Consider the following 6,264-nt stretch of genomic DNA (forward strand, 5'->3'; position numbering starts at 1 on the left):
CACACATATAGATAAGCAATATGACAAATTATCATAGTTTTGCATATATCCATATATTCACATTATCATCATCATCATCATCATAAAAAATATGCACAGTCATACATCAGGGATAACATCATAATGTTGTCATTAATAATGCATCTCAGACCTTACTGTCCCTTACTTAGCGCATGGCCATATTCATTAAGCATTCAATCATGCCTCAATAGTTGGGCACATCATTCCCTGCAAAAAATCAGACCTTTACAGAGCATACATAGATTGAAATGTATTCGTAAAGGTATGCATATTGAGGGATGATTTACGCAAGTATTCATAAATCGGTTTATAAATCAGTTTTAAACTTGCGAAAAGTCTAACTCTATCAAACTGTTATAAAAGCTATATAAAAGTTTTCATTCGGTGGATAAAGTTGAAATTTGCACAGTTTATAAAAATTTTTATCAACTTTCCAATGCTATAAACTCTTTATAAAAATTTATCCATATGAGAAAGTTACAAATATTTTGGTACAGACCTATATTTTTCTATTTTGACTGTCACAGAGCAGTGCTCAGTTCATGAACAAAGCTCAAACTTTTACATTAGATATGAAATTTTGTTAGCTTTCTAACGCAATACTCATCAAAACTCCTCCGAGATAAGCAATTTACCAGTTGGGTGTCAGGCCAGAAATATCGGGTATATGCATTCGGGTGGGGCCAAAACGAGCCACCCGAATCTATATTTTCAAATTTTTTTATATAGACTAAACAAAAAAATTCATGAATCTTTAATTACACTATACTAAAACATACTACACTAGACAAATCTTATTTTCACAGCTGTTTGGTCAGAAAACAAACCCATCTCAAATAAAGCTTATCTTTTAAGAAATAATTTTGGTAAATTTTACAATAAACAAAATAAATCACATAATTGGCATACAAATAGAAATCATAAAATTATGTAACAATTTCAGACTATTCAATGCATTAACACTACAAATTTTAACTAAATTTTGCATAATTTTTTTAAGACATATCTTGGTTTTTATTAAAATTACTATTTTTTTTCTCAGAAACCCGATAACACCAAATACGTAATTTCTAAGGAATTTGACCATGGAAATTATTCTAATTTTTATAGAGCATCTATATTAACATGATCTACTAACCCAAATCAAAATTTCTATAAAAATAATTAGACAACCTAAGTATTTTAAAATTTTATGGTTTTATTTTTTAAGAAATTGGTTTTTAAGAAAAATATGATTTTTAGAAGGGTTTTCCTTTGAAAACCCCTTTCAATCGCATACTTTGATAGCCTTAACCCAAACCCACATGTGGGAGGCATGGTTTAGGGTCTATACTTTTGAAAAAATGATGGTATTCATGCCTATGAATTCTATTCTACAAGTAGAGCATAGAACCCCCTACCTAATTGGCAAAAAATTGGTCCTATATGCATAAATTGCTCTTTTAGCACAAACCGGACATCTCACTCGAACAACGACCTCACCCATGACCTTCTTACACTTCTTACACAAACATGAATGCCTTCATTGCTGAGTCAAGGGGAAAAACACCAAGGATTTGGTATAGGGAAATGAAGAGAGAAGAGGGGAATTTGGGAGAGAGGAAAATGACTTAGAAAAAAATCCAAGGGGGAGCAAATATGGGTGTGTGAGCCCCTCTCTTGCTTAAGTAAGGAGTAAGGGAGGTTAATGAATTGAGTAAATCCTAACCCTTGATCTAGAACTAGGGCATTATATATTTTTTTCAAACCCTATTTTCCTTTTTGTTCATTTTATTTTATTTTTTTCTTTCTTTTTTCCTTTCCTTCCTTCTTTCTTCCTTAGTCCAGCCCAACCCCTCCTAGAACCCTCTAAGAGGGGATGCCCCTCACATAGATCTCTCTCTCTCTCTCTCTCTCTCTCTCTCTCTCTCTCTCTCTCTCTCTCGTATAAAAAAAAGGCAAGTTTTGACTTTTCAAAACTTGTCTCGTTTTTCAAAAAGTTTTAATATAACTTGATTTTAATGCTCTATTTTTATGCTAATTTTTTAAAAGTTAAAATGGAGTGCCACATAGGATGGGATGGCCCACCTATGAACTCCTACAAGATTTTAAATTTTAGCTTAGTTTTGAGTTCCATTTTACTAAATAAAATTCTAAATTAATTTACTTTAAATTCAAATTTGATTAAAATGTGGGTTTAATGAAATGACTCTAAGTAAAATTAAATTAGGCTTAAATGTAAATGAAATTCATCTATTGTAATTCAAATTTTCATGTATTTAAATTATTTATTTTACGTATTCTTCCTAAGGATAATTCACATTCTTCATAAATATTTTTTGAAGAAAAGGAATTCAATAAGGTTAATGAAACCCTTGGGGCGTGTGGGTGCATTTCGTACATTCATTTTTTTCTAAAGTTTAAGTAGTATATAGTATATTACTTAATATATATTAATAATATTAATTTATCTAAATTATTTAATCTTTTTTCTAAAAATATCATTTTCCCAAAAATGCATTTCGAAAATGATTTCTCCTAGGGACGGCAGGACCCATTGTCTTTTTGATTTTTTTTTTTTGTAGATTAGATTTCAAACTAAATTCAAATTTATTGAATTCACATTACATACATATCAAGTTGTCCTAAATTCGTGTGAAATCTTGTTCGACTTTATTTTGATGAAATTTATCAGTTATTTTATTAAATTTTATCTTTTTCAGAATTTCAGTTCTAAATGTGAATTTCACTTAAATCAACTTGAATCAAATTTAATTCTTTATAGGATGTTTTTTATATTTAATTTTAGAGTAATTTATATTTGTACACTTTTTTCTTGTAAAATTTATCATTATTATTATTTTATTTTATAAAAATACCCTAAAAATTATAGGTATTATTTCTAGATTCAATCAAAAGTTTCAATTTCAATGTAAATTATTATATATTTCAAACTTAAATTAAGTTCACTTAAGTCATAATTTAGATTCGAATCAAACTCAAATCTAGTTATAATATTCAAGACATATTTATTAAATCCAAATTTAAATTCAAATCTGATTAAAAATCAAAACCCTGATTCAGAATAAAATTTTCACTAAAAATTTATTCTGAATTCTAATAAATGTTTGAATTATAAGTTAATTATTATCTTAATCTCATATAATATTTTACCCTTAATTCAATGTTATTTCACGTAAAATATAAAAAATTTATAGGTTTTACATCCTTCCCTCCTTAAAGAAATTTTGCCCTCAAAATTTAACTAAGGTTATTTATTAAGAAAGTTTTTAAAGTTTTATTTGTTTCATTTATTTATTTAATAACTATAAAAAATTATGATTATTACACTTACCATATGAGAGAGCCTTTATATCTAGAATTTGCTATATAGAAATGGCCAAGCTCTTGGCTTCAAACTCTAGAACAAATAGTTTAGAGCTTGAAATTTTAAACTTTGTAGAACCTAAAACATCTATTTGATGTTTAAGATCAAGAATTCAAGGTGCATTTGTAAATTAAGGAAATTGGTAAGGAAAAAGAGTCCTCAATAATGAAGGTTCACAAAAATCTAAGTCAATCAATGAGCATCATGTAGTTCATAGAAATCAGTTATTAAAATAAATAAAAGTGAATTTTCTTCAGAATAGATATGATAATATGATATTATTCAAATGAATATGGTCCAAATGGATATTGGATCCGAACAATGACATATGGATCCAATAATTATATTTGGATATGGCAAGTAGATTTGGACTTCGGTTGGATCCGAAATTCAATTGGGGATTTGATTGAATTTTTAATAGATCTAAAATATTGTATAACCCAACCAAGACCTAAAATCCAGTTTGAGAGATTTAGAAGATCCAAAGTATTACGTGATCCAACCCAAATATGAGATTCGTTAGAAAACCTATATGCATACAAATAAATTAATGTACACATAAATTATAATGAAAAGATAGGTAGTGTTTTGGAAAGGTTCATTGCCTCTTTAGGAGATAACGTGAGTTCAAATCCCACCACACATGTTTTTTATATGTATGTGCTACATTTTCTTTTTGACAAAACTTTGCACTCCTATATGCATACAAATAAATCATTGTAGACACTAATTATAACGAAAAGAAAAGTAGTGTTGTGGAGAGGTTCGTTGCTCCTTTGGGAGAGAAAGTGAGTTCAAATCTCACCACACACATGATTTATTCAGTGGATGTGCTACATTTCATTTTTGACGAACTTTAACTATTAAAAAACTATGTTTTTCAATAATAGAGATAAAGTAAAAAAAAAAAAAGGTAAGTCAAACATCCAAATTGAAATGCATGACTATTGGAATGTAATTCAAAATTTTGCTTAAAACATGAGAAAATTTCTCATATAGATCAAGTTTATTTTGTTATTGGTTAAGATAGAATTTAAGTGAAAATAAAAGTTTTGAAAAATCATTTTAGAAAGCTATTCATTCTCTTTCCCATGTCACGATTTTTGTTGGTTGGTTCAAGATGGCTGCCTTGCAGGCATGGCGGGAAGAAAGAGGTAAGTATTGAATGAGAAAAAAAAATTAAAGAAACCGAATGGTATGAAAGGACCAACCTCACATATGGGTGAATGGAGAAAGGAGGGGGGATGGTTTCAAAGAGAATTGATTTTGGCAATTAATCAAAAGAACTAAAAAGGGAAAAACTCTTGAGGTTGCCAAAATATACATTACACAATTTTTTTTTGTTCTCAATCTTCCTCTCACTCAAACCCTTCTCCTCTCTTTGATCTCTCTCTTCTACTTTCTTACTCTCTTCTCTTCTTCCTCCTTACTTACCATGAAACCACTCATCCTTGAAGTGTTGGACGACAGACTGATTGGAGAAAGGACTATGAACCCTTGATTCGGCCATACCCCAAGAGTTGTTTAGTGACTCAATTTTTGGCAAAAGGTAGAGGAATTCTATCCCTATGTGTGTGCTTAGGGACATGTGATGCTTATATTCATCCTACTATCCAAATATATGTATGAAAATACATATACTCAACTGTGGGTTAAACATGGCCGATCAAAGATCCAACCAATCTTAGGAGGTAAATGACGTGCATCATATGAATGATGTTGGAAGACATCCTCTAAACAGTGGAATCGATGAAATAAATCATATGTTTGATTCTTTCAAATATACGGGTACCTTACGATAGATTAAGGATTGCTTTTGTTCAAACCATGTATAGAGCATTAATGGTTAAGCTGAAAAAAAAATAATCGGAGATGCATATCTTATGTTTGGAATGGGAATCATATATTGCGATTTCTTTAGGATATATATATATATATACTTAGATTTAAATATATCATCATGTATTACTGAGCAGTAGGTTGTATTGGTTATGAATAAAATAAAAAACATATAGCCATGAACAAACATGCTTGATATGTTAAAAAAAAAAAGAGATATTATATGCATAACATATTGGCATTATATTGTCATGAAATATTCATGTGTTGTAGCTATAGATGAGAGACTTTGTTTGCTACATAGAAAAATAAATCTGTTTCAATAACATTGAAATGTTGTAGATCTAAGTGCCATTCTTGACTTAATTTTGGAATTTTGATTTCATGTTTAATAAACCAATCATGTCATGTACATCGAGTTACTCTATGACTATGCATACGTGATGATAGTGTAGGATGTATCGTTCATGATTGTGTACATTGATTTTTGTCATAACATGATCTGAAACCGTGTATAGAAATATGACGATTATTTTAGTTATTGTTAGATATCGTAGTATAGTATTTTCTCGTTTATGTGAATTGTGAATTTGATGTTCCAACGTATCTCTATTCATACATTTTTGTAACTATCAAAACAAAACAAAAAGTATTATGCTGGTTGGGCGTTGTAGACCCAAACAACATGTTGTCTCAATGGGTTCTCTTGCAACCCAGCTTGCCTAAAATAAATATTGTGTTGTGTTGGGCACTGCAGACCCGAACAACATGTTGTCTCAATGGATTCTGTCACAACCCAACTTGCCTTTCAAAGATAAACATTGTGTTATGTTGGGTGTTGCAGACCTGAGCAATAGGTTTTCTCAATGGGTTCTGTCGCAACCCACACACACATATATATATATATATATATATTGTGTTGGTTGGGTGTTGCTGACCCAAACAACATGATGTCTAAATAGGGTCTGTCGTGGCCCCAACTTGACTATCAAACAACATGCATGTTTGAAATGTTGTAATATATATATATATATATA

The sequence above is a fragment of the Nuphar pumila genome, chromosome 2 (assembly GCF_984573655.1).
Source record: "Nuphar pumila chromosome 2, dmNupPumi1.hap1.1, whole genome shotgun sequence".
NCBI lineage: Eukaryota > Viridiplantae > Streptophyta > Magnoliopsida > Nymphaeales > Nymphaeaceae > Nuphar > Nuphar pumila.